The following is a 19,917-nucleotide window of genomic DNA, read 5'->3' as shown; positions in this document are numbered from 1 at the left end:
ACACACACACAGTACCTTCTTGTTAGCGCCATATTCTAATTTTCCACAGCAAGATGTGAGAGCTCGTTCCCTCTCTCCTCCCACCCTCACCCCCTGTGCCATTCAGTTGGACAGAAGTGGGTTTTGGTGTGGTTTTGCTCTGTCGTATGAGAAAATATCAGGGTCTCTCCCTGTGTTCAAGGTCCACTGTCACTTCCTGTGCACAACTTCCCCTGGGTTGTTGTTAAGATGGGGAGGATTGTCCTTGTCCTTCTATACCTGCCTGGAGATCTTCATTATTTCATTTAAAATACTTTACATTTTCACTTTCATTTCCTTCATGACCCATGAACACATGTACTTAAAATCTCCATCAATATGGGGACTGGAGAGGTTGCTTAGTGGTTAAGAGCACCAACTGCTCTTCCAGAGAGGCCAGGTTTAATTCACCCAGTTGGTGGGTTACAACCATGTAGAACTTAGGGGGCATGCGCGCCATCTTCTGGCAGCCACCGGCACTGCATGTGCATGGTGCACATACATACCAGCAGGCAAAACACCCACATATGAAAAATAAGGTGGAGGTTGGTTGGAATGGTATACGTCCATAGTCCCAGAATTCTAGAAGTAGAGACAGGAGGATTGCTAAGTCCAAGGCCAGCTTGTGTTTCCTAGGGAGTGAGGAAAACAAAACAAAACCAAAATTGAACCTTAACATTTTCTAATTAATTTCCAAGTTAAAGACCTGCTGGTTACAGAATACATGACCCACTGTCTTAGTCTTTTGTCCAAGTATATATCCTTCTGAATGCTCTCCGTGCTTGAAATGTGTACACAATATGATACAGTAGTTATTATATTAAATTTATTACTGCATTTAAATATTTGCTGATTGCTGGTGGTTATTTTAGCTACATCTGAGCTAGATATTGAGGTGGTCTGACCTTTGAGAGCTTCTCCTGGCTGTTCTGGCTGTTTTGTTATGGAAAGCTGAGCTGTAGGCTTCTCTTATTTGCTTTTGTTGTTTGTTTGTTTTCTTTTGTTTTTCTAGACAGGGTTTCTCTGTATAGTCCTGGCTGTCCTGGAACTTACTCTGTAGACTAGTGTGGCCTTGAATTCAGAAATCCGCCTGCCTCTGCCTCCCAAGTGCTGGGATTAAAAGCATGGGCCACCACTGCCTGGCTTGTGGTGGTTCTTAAATATGGGAATGAAGGCTTTCTTTATGAAAATTTTGGTAAACGTTCCTAAGTACTGTGATGATGTTTTGTATCTTCTATTTTGATGATATTCTAGGTAATACTACAGATTCCTGGGATGTGTAATATTAACATATCATAGCATATTATTGGTTTAAATCTTTTAGACATTTAAATTTGTATTTATTACTGTGCGTGTGTGTGCGCGCGTGTGTGTGTGTGTGTGTGTGTGTGTGTGTGTGTGTGTGTGTATGATATGTGCAGTTGGTGGTTGTATGTGTCGTGGTGCACATTTGGAGGTGAGAGGACAAGTGAGATAAACTGACTCTCTTTCTGGGATTGGTCACCAGGATTTTGCAGCCTCTACTGGTAGTATAGGCTTCTTGTTGCTATTTTATTCCAAATTTCTGAATATTTTAAAAGAACATGTCAGTAAGTTTTAGAACTGTGTCAGGTTTTAGAAAGTTCCTATAATGATTTAAAACAATCTGTGACAACACAAAAGCGAGGGTAGGAAGGTGTGCTGCTCCTGCCACGCACCCAGCACACAGACTGAGATGACTGAGGTTAGGTTTTCATAATCGGCCAAACGTCATGAGCATCAGCTGGTTTTCAAAGCAGGAAGAACTCAGAAGACACCATCTTTTGTAGGTGCCTTTCAAGATTTTAGTAAATTTTCTTCCCAATCTCTTCAGTAGAATTTGGGCTTGCCATAGCTCTACTTGCCCTGGCTGTCCCAGAACTTGCTCTGTAGATTAGGCTGGCCTTGAACTCAGAGATCTACCAGTCTCTCCCTCCCTAGTGCTGAGATTAAAGTGTGTGCCATCAGTCCCCAGCATGCAAAATTTAGACTTAAAAAGGTATTAGAGTTTCACGCATTATATACTTTTCATAACTGTAATTAATATCTCCTTTGTTTTTTTTTTTTTTGGTATAGTCTTTTAGACTGGGTCTTGCCACGCCACCCAAAACTGATTGCTCCATGTCCTAGATGACATTTGACATTATCAGTTGACTGAACTCACTGTGAAGCTGAAGATAATCTGGAACTCTGGACCTGCAGTGCTGACTTTACAGGCATGGACCAGCTACCACACCCAATTTATGTGATGCTGGGGAGTGACCTGGGGGCTTGGTGCTTGCCAGCAAAGTGCTCTTCCAAATAAGCTACATCTTCCGCCTCCAAAACTTAAAATTATATATATATGATCTTACTTTGTACTTCAGGCTGCCTTCAGTTTTATGATGGTTGGGCATCATCCTTCTGAATAAACAGAGTACTAACCATGCCTAGCTTCCATAAGGCTTTTCTATTAACTGGGTTAGATTTGTCAATATGCACCATGTAATGAAACCAAGAACATTTAACTGATAAATTAATACAGCTTCGATAAGCATATTACATGCTAAAGTATTTTGTAAACAGCCCCTGACCCCAACGTCTGCTAATACTTTCAAATCTCTGTAGTGTTTCAAAAGAAGACACTTGAGTAATCCTCTCTGTTTCTACTATTTAGGAAGAATATTGAAGGGAAGCCACCCTTGCATAGATATATGATCGAGCCTCCCTGGCCAGGTCTCCTCCCAACCCAAAGGATCTTCAAACATACTTTGAGCACAGCCACTCTAAGGGACACTTATGGCAAAAACACGTTGGGGAAATTCCTGGAAACATAAATAATGACAAGAGACCTTGGAGTAGTAACATTCTCGAGAGATGCAAAGCTGTCAAACGTTACCTGGCTTAAGTTGTAATAAACGTCTCTGAGGAGAGAAAGGAAATACATTTCAGTAAACATCATATGAAACATTAGCTAGAATGCTATATCTTCAATAGACATGTTTTTTCTTTATTTTTTCAAAAGAAAAATCCATTATTTATTTATTTACTTCTCATTAAGGTAAGTCCGGGATGGGTACAAGCATCACCCATTGGACAAATTCTGTGTCCAATGGCCTTTCGCAGGAAGGTTGCTTAAGGATGTGGCACAAACCACGCCACTGTTTCTCTGGCCAGAGTTAACTGGATCACTCTGGTTGTGTTTGGTTTGCCTCCAGGAGTCACTGCACTGATGATAAACATACGCACACCTCTTGGCCAAGTGCAATCCAGTTTCATCTCGGGCATAAACACCTTCAGCTTTATGAAGAGCCCTCAGAGACCTTCCTCCTAGCCAGGACAAATGGCTTTGCACCGCAGCCTTCCAGGTGTACTCACCTTTCAGAAGTCCTGTTCCCAGCAGGCCTCCACAGGGCCAAGGTGGCAGAAAGCAAGGTACACTGTTTCTAAACCTTTGGGTATTCTCTTTACATTTTGGTACACAGATATAAAGAACTTGATGTTAAATGTAAAACAAAAACAAACCCTATATATCATGCTGACTATGGACCAAAGGGCCTATCACTCATTCCCCATCACGGAGGGACGAGGTGTTTGTATCTTAAAAGTATATTACCAAGTAAAGGAAGCCAGTCTAAAACATTTATATATTATAGATTCCAACTATATATCATTGTAGAAAAGGAGAACCTATAGGAAGAGGTAATTTTTTAAAATGTGATTTCTGTGGGCCAGGTAGGAGAGAAGAATGCACGTGTGGAAAGCAAGCACCTTAGGATGGTGAGAATACATGGAACCAGGATGATGGAGACCCACCATTACGCATTTGTCTATGCTCCTGGAAAATACAGTACCAAGACTGGACTGATGATGCAAGCCCTAGACTTTTGGTGCTCAAGCACTGATGTTGGCTTATCAACTAAAAGAAATATGCCACTCTGGGAAGCCATATTGATAATGGGGATATGTGTGACTACTTACAATATAAATGAAATGAAAAGTCAGAAAAATTAATATAATATTCACTTACCTTAGTAAAAAAAATCAACAAAAATTGACATATTAAATGAAGAAAAATATAGAATTTTATATTATTCTTGAGTGGTAATATTCCTCAAGTAAATTAAAATATTAAGATACAATAAATTACAATACAAACCCTGGGGCACAGGCACCGTTGGGTGATAGAGTATCTGTCTAATAAATATGAATCCCTGGCTCAATCCCAATACCACAGAAATAAAATGAAATAAATGAAAATAAAATTCCAACAAAGAATATTGTAGAATTTTACAAACCAATTCCAAAGATTTATAGGGAGGAAAACAAATATGTTTGGATGTAGCTAGGGTAAGGTGTGGCAGCATTGGTCTGTAATCCTGCCATTAAGGGCACAAGGCAGAAGAATCATGAGGTCAAAGCCACATGGTACTACATACCAAGACCTTGTCTCTAAAAACCCTGGAGGGTGGAACTCACTGGCAGACTGTAAAGGGCCTTAGGTTAGATTCCCAGCACTACAAAAACCAAGAGATAAACAGCAATAAAATAAAAACATGGGTTTCCCAATAAAGGATGAGGGTGACCACCAGACAAGAGTGGGCACTTACGCTCATACTTGCCAGATTTTCTAATTAAAATGTGAACTCAGAAAGAGACATACATGACATTGTTGTTCATATGCAGATCTTAGTTTGGAGGGAGTGTGTGTGGAGAAAGGGCCCCACTGTGTAGCTTGGGCTGTCCTGGAAAGCACTCTATAGACCAGGCTGGCCTTGAACTCATAGAGATCTACCTGCCTCTGCCGCTCAAGTTCTGGGATTAAAGGTGTATGCTACCACTCTCTGTGCAGATTAAGAATTTTATAGAAAAAAATATAAAACTTAATGTAGAATACTGTGATCTGGCAGGTAAGGAAATCTTTCTGTCTTTCTAATATTTATTTATGTATGTAAGTAAACCATTGCTCTCTTCAGATCAGAAGAGGGCACCAGATCCCGTTACAGATGGTTGTCAGCCACCATGCAGTTTCTGGGAATTGAACTCAGGACTTCTGGAGGAGCGGTCAGTGTTTTTAACTGCTGAGCCAAATCTCCAGCCCCAGAAATTTTCTTTAAATGGATTTTAGTCAACAAAAACTTGCAAAGGACGAATTTAAAATAAATTTGCAATAGGAAGGGCCTCTGTGAATAAGAGGGAGCAGAAGTAATGATGTACAAAAACATGAGCTATCGCTCCAGCCATTTCAACCTGGTTTCTTATAGAATCCATGACACCTGCCCAGGAATGGCACTGCCCATGGTGGACTGGGCACTGAACCATCAATAACTAAGAAAATGCCCTACAGCCAGATCCTACCGAGGCATTTCTCAGTTCAGGTTCCCTCCTTTCAGACAACACTTGCTTGTGTAAATTGACATAAAACTAGCAGCACGCTTGGTGAGATCTAAAGGAAAGCAAGGGTTCACCCATCACCAAGGATTGTACAGAGTCTCTGGGCTACTTCCTGGATAGCACTTCTCTTTTGGCTGTGTGGAGGAGACAGAGCTAGCTCAGGGAGGTTGGAGGTTCGTCTTGGTTATTGTCAGCTCTTGGGGCTCAGTGTACATAAGTAAGAACAGTAATCCATTACGTGACCCTCCCGTTTTCTTGGAATATATCTTAGTTCCTTTCACTATAATGAAACCACCCTATGGTGACTTTATCCTTAATTTCTCATTGCTCTGGTGGCTGGGACAAGCACTACCCAAGTAGAGTCACCTTCACTCAGCTTCATGCCCTAGAGTAGGCCATGCCCTGGCTCATAGATGATAGTGTTTCACTCTGAATAGTAGGGAGTTTCTATCATAAGGCACTAATCATATCCATAAGGGTTCTATCCTTAGGGTCTTATTATGTTCCCAGAGCCCCATACCGACTACCACAATATGAACTTGGGTAGGGACACAAGAGCTTAGTTCATTGAGATAGATTTTTCTCTCAGGTAGCTCTCAAGTTCTTCTCTTTAAAAGAAGCAAAAAACAGTCAATAAGGTCACAGTGGCAAGTTTAATTTCCCAACACAGCTCTATCAGGAGTTTTTATTTGCAATTTGCCCTTGTCAATTGCTCCGTGGTTTCAGAACCCATGGAAGATGGCCAGTGACTAAGAACGAAAAGATCCTTGACATTTTCATGAGTGTCAGAGGCTCAAACCATGCTTCCTAGTGAGACTCTGGAGAAGTCGATGTTAAAGAATCACACGAAGAAGAAAATGAAGCTGCTGTCAATAATCATACCTTACTACACACGTGAGTGTTCTGATTGCTTCTGCCCATGGTACATGCTGACTGCTAATGCAGCCAGGGAAGTGTGGATTACAGCATTATCACATGTAAAAATAAATCACATGAATAAAATGATATTACTATGGAAGTGGGAGGAAGGTCTCCTCTAACAAAAACAGATGTACTATAGATTAAAAAAAAAACGCAAAATTCATTCTGCCTTCTTCTTGATGCTAAAGCATGCCTATGCTCACCAATTTTTTTTTACTTATTGAATAACTTTACAACACAATTAATCAAGTATTATCAAGGGCTTCCTCCTTTTATAGACATCAGTTCTTGTGTTAAGCAGTGACTGAATTATTATACAAGACAGAGACTTTGAAAATAGATGAGAATCGTGCAGAACCTGAGACTGCGGTACATAGGGAAGCAGACTGCCCGGGCCTGACCCGGGACAAAAGCCCCTTCCGCTCCACTCCAGCCCAGGGCTTCCTGGCCAGCGGAGTTGCCTGACACCCGCAAGGGCCCACACAGGATTCCCCACGGGATCCTAAGACCTCTGGTGAGTGGAACACAGCGCCGGCCCCAATCCAATCGCACGGAACCTGAGACTGCGGTACATAGGGAAGCAGACTACCCGGGCCTGACCCGGGGCAAAAGCCCCTTCCACTCCACTCGAGCCCCAGGCTTCCTGGCCAGCGGAGTTGCCTGACACCCGCAAGGGCCCACACAGGATTCCCCACGAAATCCTAAGACCTCTAGTGAGTGGAACACAACTTCTGCCAGGAGGCAGGTTCAAACACCAGATATCTGGGTACCTTCCCTGCAAGAAGAGAGCTTGCCTGCAGAGAATACTCTACCCACTGAAACCAAGGAGAGTGCTACCCTCCCAGGTCTGCTTATAGAGGCTAACAGAGTCACCTGAAGTACAAGCTCTTAACAGAGACAACTATAACAGCTAGCTTCAGAGATTACCAGATGGCGAAAGGCAAACGTAAGAATCCTACTAACAGAAATCAAGACCACTCACCATCATCAGAACGCAGCACTCCCACCCCACCTAGTCCTGGGCACCCCAACACAACCGAAAATCTAGACCCAGATTTAAAAGCATTTTTCATGATGATGATAGAGGACATCAAGAAGGACTTTCATAAGTCACTTAAAGAATTACAGGAGAGCACTGCTAAAGAGTTACAGGCCCTTAAAGAAAAGCAGGAAAACACAGCCAAACAGGTAGAAGTCCTTAAAGAAAAACAGGAAAACACATCCAAACAGGTAATGGAAATGAACAAAACCATACTAGAACTAAAAAGGGAAGTAGACACAGTAAAGAAAACCCAAAGCGAGGCAACGCTGGAGATAGAAACCCTAGGAAAGAGATCTGGAACCATAGATGCGAGCATCAGCAACAGAATACAAGAAATGGAAGAGAGAATCTCAGGTGCAGAAGATTCCATAGAGAACATCAACACAACAGTCAAAGAAAATACAAAATGCAAAAGGATCCTAACTCAAAACATCCAGGAAATCCAGGACACAATGAGAAGACCAAACCTACGCATAATAGGAGTGGATGAGAATGAAGATTTTCAACTCAAAGGACCAGCAAACATCTTCAACAAAATAATTGAAGAAAACTTCCCAAACATAAAGAAAGAGATGCCCATGATCATACAAGAAGTCTACAGAACTCCAAATAGACTGGACCAGAAAAGAAATTCCTCCCGACACATAATAATCAGAACAACAAATGCACTAAATAAAGATAGAATATTAAGAGCAGTAAGGGAGAAAGGTCAAGTAACATATAAAGGAAGGCCTATCAGAATTACACCAGACTTTTCACCAGAGACTATGAAAGCCAGAAGAGCCTGGACAGATGTTATACAGACACTAAGAGAACACAAATGCCAGCCCAGGCTACTATACCCAGCCAAACTCTCAATTACCATAGATGGAGAAACCAAAGTATTCCACGACAAAACCAAATTCACACAATATCTTTCCACGAATCCAGCCCTTCAAAGGATAATAACAGAAAAGAAGCAATACAAGGTGTTATTCGACGCGTTCTCACGACCGGCCAGGAAGAACACAACACCCAGAATCTTCTACGGCAAAGCTTTATTGCTTACATCTTATGGGGCCAGAGTGTAAGAAGCAAGAGAGAGAAGCAAGAGAGAGAGAAAAACGAAACCCCTTCTATTTTAAAGAGAACAACCATTGCCTAGGGCGCATCACTCCCTGATTGGCTGCAGCCCATGGCCGAGCTGACGTTCACGGGAAAAACAGAGTACAAGTAGTCGTAAATACCCTTGGCTCATGCGCAGATTATTTGTTTACCAACTTAGAACACAGGATGTCAGCGCCATCTTGTGACGGCGAATGTGGGGGCGGCTTCCCACAGTTCCCCCTTTTTCTTTTAATAAGAGCAAATAGGCCACCCATATTAATGAGAGTGGAGATAGAGGTCAAATCCCCAGTGTGTAGGTAAAGGAGCCATGTACAGGATTAGCTCTTAGGCTTACAGGCTTTTACCCAGAGCAACCCTGACCTGCTCCCGTGTCGTTTTGCCTGGGGGAAGGGAACTAGGACACTGAACCTTCATGAAAGATGACATGTCTCCCTAGAATAGGCTCATATGTGCCGCAGAGCCTTTCCATTGCAGTGCTTAGCCTTGCAACTCTCTCGGGCTGCTGAAGCACACTCACTCTATCTCGTGCAATGAGACTAGCCTCGTGAGATATAAGAGCTGAGTGGCCAGCGACCTATTGCCTAAGCATAGATATATCAGGGGAAGCTCCATGTTCTAGTCCTGCAAGCGCCTGGGCAATAACCACCTTGTCTCTCTTAGTTTGGGCCTTAAGCTTACAGACCAATCAAAGAAGCAACACTAATCCACAGCAAAGTGTATCTCCAAATAATATTAATCCCACCCAATTTTTTAAAGAAAGAAAATGCTGAGGAGATCCAATTGGGTAATCCTTTGGTCAGCGACAGGTCCAAGCGCGTGGAGTTGACCTGAAGTCTCAATTCTCGAAGGATCTGTTCAAATTCAGCCATCCAATTCTGTAACATATACTGAAAAAGACTTTTTGACAAATTAGCTGTCCTAGTAAATTTAACATACTGAATGGAAATAACACACAATCCCGGAAACTTTAATACATCTAGTTGTATCTGGACAAGATCTATGAGTTGATTAACCAGCATGAGACCTCTCTGTATCTTGACATTAGCTGAGGCCTGTTCATCTATGACTGTAGTCACTGAGGCTGACAAAGTGTTAATGGTGTCAGTTGTCTGGACCTGTCCAGACAGAACCAAGGCTGTCTGAATTAAGGCCAAACCCAGTTCCCAGTTAGTGGTAAAAAAGCAGGAGAATACTTGAGCATTATACATCACCGTCATTGGGAGTGGAAATGTCGACATTATCCCCCAACGCTGCTCTCTCTTTATTATTGACGCCCTGGACATCACCAAGACAAGGGACATTAGTATTCCCTTGGTCAGTCTGGATTTTTCGGGTGAGTCTTTCCGGTACCCAAAATGGGTTGTCTTCATTCTGTGGGAAAACACAGATAGCTCCCCTGGATCTTATCAAGATAGGATCCGGGCCATACCATTTATTATCAAGGACATTTTTCCATTTAACCATCTCATTGGGCCTATCTGGCTCTGAACAATGACGTTCAGCCGCAGTATGGCCATGAGCATCAATATTTAAAAAATTGAGTGTAAAGAGTGCCAAAGACACCGACACTCTTGGTGCTCGGGGTACAGTCTCCTCAAAAGTTCCCCTCTTCTGTTTTATAAGATAGGCTTTGAGGGTGCGATGCGCACGCTCAACAATACCCTGTCCTTGAGGGTTGTACGGAAGTCCAGTCAGGTGGGTTACGTCCATCTGACGGCAGAACTGCTGAAATTTTTGAGACGTGTAAGCTGGTCCATTATCAGTCTTAAGGAGTCTGGGTTTCCCCCAAGCACTCCATGCCTCAAGGCAATGTTGAATCACATGTGAGGCTTTTTCTCCGGTTAACGGAGAAGCAAACATGATGCCAGAACATGTGTCAATAGACACATGGAGATATTGAAGTTTTCCAAAGGAAGAAACATGTGTAACATCCATTTGCCAGACCTGTAGAGGTCGAATACCGCGTGGGTTAATTCCCACATGAGGAACTGGCAAGAACTCACAGCAGCTTTGACATTGAGTAACAATGTCACGGGCTTCTTTTCTTGTCAAGGAGAAACGACTGCGTAATGTTTCAGCCGTCACATGAAAATTATTATGAAAATTTCTTGCAGCCTCTACCGGGGATGATAGGGCAGCAGCCACCACTTTAGTGGCCTTATCTGCCAAATCATTTCCCAGAGCCATGGGGCCAGGTAGGCCTGAATGGGCTCTAACATGAGTAATATAAACAGGAGATCTTCTAGATAACAAAACTAATTGTATCTGCTGAAAAATATTGGCAACTCTACTGGAAGGCTTAATCACTCCAGCCACTTCTAAAAGATTTACTGCATTTACCACATAACAGGAATCTGACACAATATTAAGGGGTTCTAAAAAGGTTTTTAAAACTTCTAAGACCACTAAACATTCTACCACTTGAGGTGAATTTTCATTATATTGTTTGGATACCACTTTACCATTAGCCACATAGGCACCTATGCCAGTTTTTGATCCATCAGTATATACCACAATCCCATTTTTAAGTGGGTTTCTTACTGTTATTTGTGGAAACACAACAGATTGATTTTGGGCAAACTGTAAGATTGGATGTTTTGGATAATGGTTATCTATTTTTCCTGAAAAGGAGGTAACTAAAACTGCCCAATCATTAGATGCGGCTGCCAAGGTTTGAACCTGTGCAGCGGTATAAGGTACAATTAAAAGATATGGACTTTGCCCAAAGTGGGTGATTGCTGCTTTTAGGCCTTTAAGGGCAAGCTGTGCAATTGCATCAGGATACCAATCTATTATTTTAGCTGGGGATACGTTTGGATGGATCCACAACAATGGCCCATTCTGCCACAAAACTGCAGTTGGCAATTGTGCTGTCTTAAAGACACACAAACTGAAAGGCTGCGAATCCTCAATACGTTGTAATTGTGCATTCTGTAAGGCCTTTTCCACTTTTTGTAAGGCCTGGTTAGCAGCTAGAGTAAGAGTCCTAGGGGAGGAGATATGAGGATCTCCTTCTAAAATACTAAACAAAGGCCTTAACTCAGCGGAAGGAATCTTTAAAAAAGGTCTGAGCCAATTAATATCTCCCAACAGCTTTTGAAAATCATTTAAGGTATGGAGGTGATCTCTTCTTATCTCTACCTTTTGGGGCACAATCTTATCTGGGGACACCACAGAGCCCAAGAATTGTCCTGTATCAGAAATTTGGACCTTTTCTGTGGCTATCTGTAGACCCCACTGACTTAAAGTTTTAAGTAGAAAAGGATATGCCTTTTGTAGCATGGTAAGGTCTTTATGGCACAGGAGGATGTCATCCATGTAAAGGAGCAAAATTAAAGAGGGGAATTGTTTCCTCACTGGCAAAAGAGCTTCTTGTACATAAAGTTGACACATAGTAGGACTATTGGACATTCCCTGTGGTAAGACCTTCCATTGATACCTCTTATCAGGTTCCATGTGATTAATAGAGGGGATGGTAAAGGCAAATCTGGGCCTATCCCTTGGACACAAAGGTATAGAAAAGAAACAATCTTTAATATCTATAATGATTAAATTCCAGCCACGTGGTAAGGCGGAAAGTACAGGGAGACCCCTCTGTACTGGGCCAAATAAGTTCATTTGCTCATTAATGGCTCTGAGGTCATGGAGCAGTCTCCACTTTCCTGACTTTTTCTTAATTACAAAAATTGGAGTATTCCAAGGTGAGGTAGAGGGTTCAATATGGCCTAGTTTTAATTGTTCCTCTACCAGTTGAATCACAGCTTCTAGTTTTTCAGAGGATAGGTGCCATTGAGGAACCCACACTGGGTCCCCTGTTTTCCATGGTATGGGTCGTGCTGCCCCAATGGCCGCTAAGGAAAACCCAGACCCTGTCTGTCTTGGTTTCCATTAGGTGAGATGGGCTCTATCCTTCCCTGTTCTTGATGTCCTAACCCTTTTCCTTCTTTATAACCCATCTTTGCCATGATATTTTTTGCTTTAGCTGAATACCCTCCTGATGGGGCGTTTTCATTGGACAAAATAAGGCCCAAATGCTGCATAATATCCCTTCCCCAGAGGTTAACCGGGAGTGGGAGCACATAAGGTATGAATTTCCCTTGCTGCCCTTCAGAGGATTCCCACGTCAAGGCAACGGAGCTTATAGTGGGACATGATTGATATCCTAGGCCCTGTAATGAATGAGATGACTCTGTGGTGGGCCATGCTTTGGGCCACCAATATGTAGAAATTATACTTTTATCTGCTCCGGTATCAAGGATGCCTTCAAACTCTTTTCCATTAATCTTAAGGCGGAGCTTAGGTCTATCATTTAAAGATACAACCAAATAGGCAGAATCATTTCCTGAGGAGCCCATTTTCTTTATCTCAGGTCCTGCAGATTTCTCCCTGGTATTATCAGGGAGGAGCAGCAGCTGAGCTATCCTATCTCCTTTACTAATAGAAAAAACGCCTTTAGGGCTTGAGCACAGGACCTGTATTTCAGGGGAATGTTGACAATCCATAATTCCAGGGTGGACTACTAAGCCCTGCAAGGTGAGTGAACCTCGGCCGAGAATAAGGCCCATGGTTCCCGGGGGCAAGGATGGTATAGGCTCCACCGGCACCGGCTGAATACTCATTTGAGGCATTAATAGGAAGTCGGAGGCGGCACGCAGGTCCACCCTTGTGGGTCTTCCTGGGTCGCCTCTCTGGCTGCTTCCTGGGTCCTGACAAACCGGTTCCCATATCTTTGAGGGCCCTGGGACCGAGGGCCCGATGACCCGTTTTTTGGCACATCAGTTGATTGACTATCAGGTGGGGGAAGAATTCTGCCCTTTATATCCCTCACAGAGCGACACTGGTCAGCTCTATGATAACCCTTGCCACACTTAGAGCAAAGAGTGAGAGTCCCTCCCTGTTTATCTGGAGCTCTGCAATCTTTCTTAAAATGCCCAGGCTTTCCGCAATTAAAACATGTCCTCTGATTATTTCTGCCCATGGAGCGGTTCTGAGATTGAAGGATGGCAGCCGCTAAACCTGCATTGCTGAGAGGTCCCCCAAGCTCTCGACAGACCCTGAGCCAGTCTTGTAAGCCTTTGTTCTTTCTTGGGGCTATGGCCGCTCGGCACTCCTTTGTGGCTTGCTCGTAGATTAGCTGTTCTATGAGAGGCGCAGCTTGCTCTGACTCTCCAAAAATACGCTCTGCTGCCTCTGTCATTCTGGCCACAAAATCTGAGAAAGATTCCTGAGGTCCCTGGATTATCTTTGTTAACTGACCAGTGGTTTCACCTGCTCGAGAGAGCGCCTTCCAGGCCCTAATAGCCGTGGAAGAAATCTGGGCATAAGCTCCCCAATGGTAGTTTGTCTGATCAGCAGAATAAGCTCCCTGACCCGTTAACAAGTCAAAAGTCCAATCTCTCTGCTCTGGAGTCAAAGCAGCTGCGTTTGCTCGGGCCTGCGCCTGTGCAGCTTCGTGCCAAAGCGCTTTCCATTCCATATATTTGCCCATACTAGGTAGAGCGGCTTTTACAACCGTCTGCCAATCAGCAGGCGTTAGTGCCATACCAGCGAGCCTGTCTAACTGCGCCAAGGTAAAATTAGCATTGGTTCCGTATTTACGAACCGACTCGGCAATTTCCTTAATCTGTACGTATTCTACCGGAGCGTGGACACGCCCACCCTCGGCTCCTTCAAAGACTGGAAATGCCTGTTGTATTTTCTTTTGTTCCTCTCGGGGAATGAATGAGTCTGCGCACTGCCTCTCTGCGCACTGCCTCTCTGCGCACCTCTCTGCGCACTGCCTCTCTGCGCACCTCTCTGCGCATTGCCCCTCTGCGCATTGCTGACGCACTACGCAGGGCGGGGGCTCCGCATAGGGCGGACCTTGAAACCGACTGCCGGGAGGTTGAACAGTACGCTGACTTTCGCCAGCCGCTTTTGGCTTTTTTCTTGACCAATTAGCTGGCTGGTAATGGGCTGCTTCTTCCTCCCAGTCTGTTTCCTCAGAGGAGGATTCTTCACTTGCTTCAGAGCTACTAAGAGCTGGCTTCCTGAGCTCATCTAGTGACGAGTATCTCCTAGAGACCTCCGCTAATCGATCTTTTTTCTTCTCCCTTTTTCCTCTTTTTCTTCTAATCTCTCTCCAGGTATTCCTACCTAACCTTAACTTTTCCTCGGGTTCAAGACCCTTGGAAAGGCCTGTATACTTATTTTGTGTACCATACTTCCTCTTTGTTCCTACTCTCTCTCCCCGCTTTACTTCTGATAGATTGTCCTGAATTTCCTCTAGAATTTTCAGCCCTATCTTAATCACTTGATAACATGTGAAAAAGAACAAAAGGGCTCCTAACACCAGAAAAAATTCAAGGCCAAACATACTCACTGGTACTCTCGTTCCCCAGCTGAAAAGTTCTGAATTCATACAGTTGAATCCTTCTTAACAGTCTGCTTTACGGGAACCTTTATCACCGTCGTTCCCCAGCTGATGAGTTCTGAATTCGGCAGTTGAATCCTTCTCAACAGTCTGTGTTACGGGAACCTTTATAAACGTGATCCGCAGTTCTGGTTCTGAAATGAAGTATCCCTCCTGCGCCAGTCCGGAGTTTTTTCTCGTCCCGGAATTCGGCACCAATTGTTATTCGACGCGTTCTCACGACCGGCCAGGAAGAACACAACACCCAGAATCTTCTACGGCAAAGCTTTATTGCTTACATCTTATGGGGCCAGAGTGTAAGAAGCAAGAGAGAGAAGCAAGAGAGAGAGAAAAACGAAACCCCTTCTATTTTAAAGAGAACAACCATTGCCTAGGGCGCATCACTCCCTGATTGGCTGCAGCCCATGGCCGAGCTGACGTTCACGGGAAAAACAGAGTACAAGTAGTCGTAAATACCCTTGGCTCATGCGCAGATTATTTGTTTACCAACTTAGAACACAGGATGTCAGCGCCATCTTGTGACGGCGAATGTGGGGGCGGCTTCCCACAACAAGGATGGAAATCACGCCCTAGAACAAACAAGAAAGTAATCCCTCAACAAACCAAAAAGAAGACAGCCACAAGAACAGAATGCCAACTCTAACAACAAAAATAAAAGGAAGCAACAATTACATTTCCTTAATATCTCTTAATATTAATGGACTCAATTCCCCAATAAAAAGACATAGACTAACAGACTGGCTACACAAACAGGACCCAACATTCTGCTGCTTACAGGAAACCCATCTCAGGGAAAAAGACAGACACTACCTCAGAGTGAAAGGCTGGAAAACAATTTTCCAAGCAAATGGTCTGAAGAAACAAGCTGGAGTAGCCATTCTAATATCGGATAAAAACGACTTCCAACCCAAAGTTATCAAAAAAGACAAGGAGGGACACTTCATACTCATCAAAGGTAAAATCCTCCAAGAGGAACTCTCAATTCTGAATATCTACGCTCCAAATGCAAGGGCAGCCACATTCATTAAAGACATTTTAGTAAAGCTCAAAGCACACATTGCACCTCACACAATAATAGTGGGAGACTTCAACACACCACTTTCATCAAGGGACAGATCGTGGAAACAGAAACTAAACAGGGACACAGTGAAACTAACAGAAGTTATGAAACAAATGGACCTAACAGATATCTACAGAACATTTTATCCTAAAACAAAAGGATATACCTTCTTCTCAGCACCTCACGGGACCTTCTCCAAAATTGACCATATAATTGGTCACAAAACAGGCCTCAACAGATACAAAAATATTGAAATTGTCCCATGTATCCTATCAGACCACCATGGCCTAAGACTGATCTTCAATAACAACATAAATAATGGAAAGCCAACATTCACGTGGAAACTGAACAACACTCTTCTCAATGATACCTTGGTCAAGGAAGGAATAAAGAAAGAAATTAAAGACTTTTTAGAGTTTAATGAAAATGAAGCCACAACGTACCCAAACCTTTGGGACACAATGAAAGCATTTCTAAGAGGGAAACTCATAGCTCTGAGTGCCTCCAAGAAGAAACGGGAGAGAGCACATACTAGCAGCTTGACAACACATCTAAAAGCTCTAGAAAAAAAGGAAGCAAATTCACCCAAGAGGAGTAGACGGCAGGAAACAATCAAACTCAGGGGTGAAATCAACCAAGTGGAAACAAGAAGAACTATTCAAAGAATTAACCAAACGAGGAGTTGGTTCTTTGAGAAAATCAACAAGATAGATAAACCCTTAGCTAGACTCACTAGAGGGAACAGGGACAAAATCCTAATTAACAAAATCAGAAATGAAAAGGGAGACATAACAACAGATCCTGAAGAAATCCAAAACACCATCAGATCTTCGTACAAAAGGCTATACTCAACAAAACTGGAAAACCTGGATGAAATGGACACATTTCTAGACAGATACCGGATACCAAAGTTAAATCAGGATCAAGTTAATGATCTAAACAGTCCCATATCTCCTAAAGAAATAGAAGCAGTCATTAATAATCTCCCATCCAAAAAAAGCCCAGGACCAGATGGGTTTAGTGCAGAGTTCTATCAGACCTTTAAAGAAGATCTAATTCTATTTCTGCACAAACTGTTCCACAAAATAGAAGTAGAAGGTACTCTATCCAACTCATTCTATGAAGCCACAATTAGTAATACCTAAACCACAGAAAGATCCAACAAAGATAGAGAACTTCAGACCAATTTCTCTTATGAATATCGATGCAAAAATACTCAATAAAATTCTGGCTAACCGAATCCAAGAACACATTAAAGCAATCATCCATCCTGACCAAGTAGGTTTTATTCCAGGGATGCAGGGATGGTTTAATATACGGAAACCCATCAACTTAATCCATTATATAAACAAACTCAAAGACCAAAACCACATGATCATCTCGTTAGATGCGGAAAAAGCATTCGACAAGATCCAACACCCATTCATGATAAAAGTCTGGGAAAGATCAGGAATTCAAGGCTCATACATAAACATGATAAAAGCAATCTATAGCAAACCAGTAGCCAACATCAAAGTAAATGGTGAGAAGCTTGAAGCAATCCCACTAAAATCAGGGACTAGACAAGGCTGCCCACTTTCTCCCTACCTCTTCAACATAGTACTTGAAGTCCTAGCCAGAGCAATTCAACAACCAAAGGAGAAAAGTGGATACAAATTGGAAGCGATGAAGTCAAAATATCACTTTTTGCAGATGATATGATAGTATATATAAGTGACCCTAAAAATTCCACCAGAGAACTCCTAAACCTGATAAAGAGCTTCGGTGAAGTAGCTGGATATAAAATTAACTCAAACAAGTCAATGGCCTTTCTCTACACAAAGAATAAACAGGCTGAGAAAGAAATTAGGGAAACAACACCCTTCTCAATAGTCACAAATAATATAAAATACCTTGGTGTGACTCTAACTAAGGAAGTGAAAGATCTGTATGATAAAAACTTCAAGTCTCTGAAGAAAGAAATTGAAGAAGATCTCAGAAGATGGAAAGATCTCCCATGCTCATGGATTGGCAGGATCAACATTGTAAAAATGGCTATCTTACCAAAAGCATTTTACAGATTCAATGCAATCCCCATCAAAATTCTAACTCAACTCTTCGATGAATTACAAAGAGCAATCTGGAATAACCAAAAACCTAGGATAGCAAAAACTCTTCTCAAGGATAAAAGAACCTCTGGTAGAATCACCATGCCTGACCTAAAGCTGTACTACAGAGCAATTGTGGTAAAAACTGCATGGTACTGGTATACTGACAGACAAATAGACCAATGGAATAGAATTGAAGACCCAAAAATGAATCCACACAACTATGGTCACTTGATCTTTGACAAGGGCGCTAAAATCATCCAGTGGAAAAAAGACAGCATTTTCAACAAATGTTGCTGGCACAACTGGTGGTTATCATGTAGAAGAATGCGAATTGATCCATTCCTATCTTACTAAGGTCAAATCTAAGTGGATCAAGGAACTCCACATAAAACCAGAGACACTGAAACTCATAGAGGAGAAAGTGGGCAAAATCCTCGAAGATATGGGCACAGGGGAAAAATTCCTGAATAGAACAGCAATGGCTTGTGCTGTAAGTTCGAGAATTGACAAATGGGACCTCATGAAACTGCAAAGCTTCTAATAGGCAAAAGACACTGTCGATAAGACAAAAAGGACAGCAACAGATGGGAAAGGATCTTTACCTATCCTAAATCAGATAGGGGACTAATATCAAATATATATGACGAACTCAAGAAGTTGGACTCCAGAAAATCAAATAAACCCATTAAAAAATGGGGCTCAGATCTGAACAAAGAATTCTCACCTGAGGAATACCGAATGGCTGAGAAGCACCTGAAAAAATGTTCAGCATCCTTAATCATCAGAGAAATGCAAATCTAAACAACTCTGAGATTCCATCTCACACCAGTCAGAATGGCTAAGATCAAAAATTCAGGTGACAGCATATGCTTGGCGAGGATGTAGAGAAAGAAGAACACTCCTCCATTGTTGGGATTGCAAACTTGTACAACCACTCTGGAAATCAGTCTGGCAGTTCCTCAGATAATTAGACATAGTACTACTGGAGGATCCCGCAATACCTCTCCTGGGCATATACCCAGAAGATGTTCCAACCAGTAAGAAGGACACATGCTCCCTATGTTCATTCCAGCCTTATTTAAAATAGCCAGAAGCTGGAAAGAACCCAGATGCCCCTCAACAGAGGAATGGATAAAAAAAATGTGGTACATTTACACAATGGAGCACTACTCAGCTATAAAAAGAATGAATTTATGAAATTCCTAGGCAAATGGTTGGACCTGGAGGATATCATCCTGAGTGAGGTAACACAATCACAAAAGAACTCAAATGACATTTACTCATTGATAAAGGATATTAGCCCAGAAACTTAGTATACCCAAGATATAAGATACAATTTGCAAAACACGTGAAACTGAAGAATTGTATTAGGGTTTTAATGCTATGAACAGACAACATTACCAAGGTAAGTCTTATAAAAAACAACATTTAACTGGGGCTGCCTTACAGGTTCAGAGGTTCAGTCCATTATCATCAAGGTGGGAGCATGGCAGTATCCAGGCAGGCATGGCACAGGAGGAGCTGAGAGTTCTATGTCTTCATCCAAAGGCTGCTAGTAGAAGACTGACTTCCAGGCAGCAAGGGTGAGGATCTTATACCCACACCCACAGTGACACACCCATTCCAACCAGGTCACACCTATTCCAACAAGGCCATACCTTCAGATGGTGCCACTCCATGGTTCAAGGATATACAAACCATCACAAGAATGAAGACCAAAGTGTGGACACTTTGACCCTTCTTAGAATTGGGAACTAAACACCCATGGAAGGAGTTACAGAGACAAAGTTTGGAGCTGAGTCAAAAGGATGGACCATCTAGAGACTGCCATATCCAAAGATCCATCCCATAATCAGCTTCCAAACGATGACACTAT

At 42.6% G+C, this 19,917-nt stretch overlaps 1 protein-coding gene across 13 annotated transcripts in view; it reads right to left on the bottom strand.

Annotated features, from left to right (window-relative positions):
* Positions 1 to 19,917, bottom strand: part of Catspere2 (cation channel sperm associated auxiliary subunit epsilon 2) — a 189,553-nt gene that overhangs the window by 99,240 nt on the left and 70,396 nt on the right. For 11 of the 13 annotated variants that reach the window (XR_001785174.1, NR_160909.1, XM_030255583.1 and 8 more), the window contains exon 8: positions 2,915 to 2,939. The exons of the other annotated variants lie outside the window; for them this stretch is intronic. The gene's annotated coding sequence lies outside the window, so the exon portion shown is untranslated. The remainder of the gene's footprint in view (positions 1 to 2,914; positions 2,940 to 19,917) is intronic. 13 annotated transcript variants of the gene reach the window in all.

Source organism: Mus musculus, chromosome 1 (genome assembly GCF_000001635.26).
Source record: "Mus musculus strain C57BL/6J chromosome 1, GRCm38.p6 C57BL/6J".
NCBI lineage: Eukaryota > Metazoa > Chordata > Mammalia > Rodentia > Muridae > Mus > Mus musculus.
Note: the sequence above shows the minus strand (reverse complement) of the source record. Positions and strands in the feature narration are given on the sequence as shown.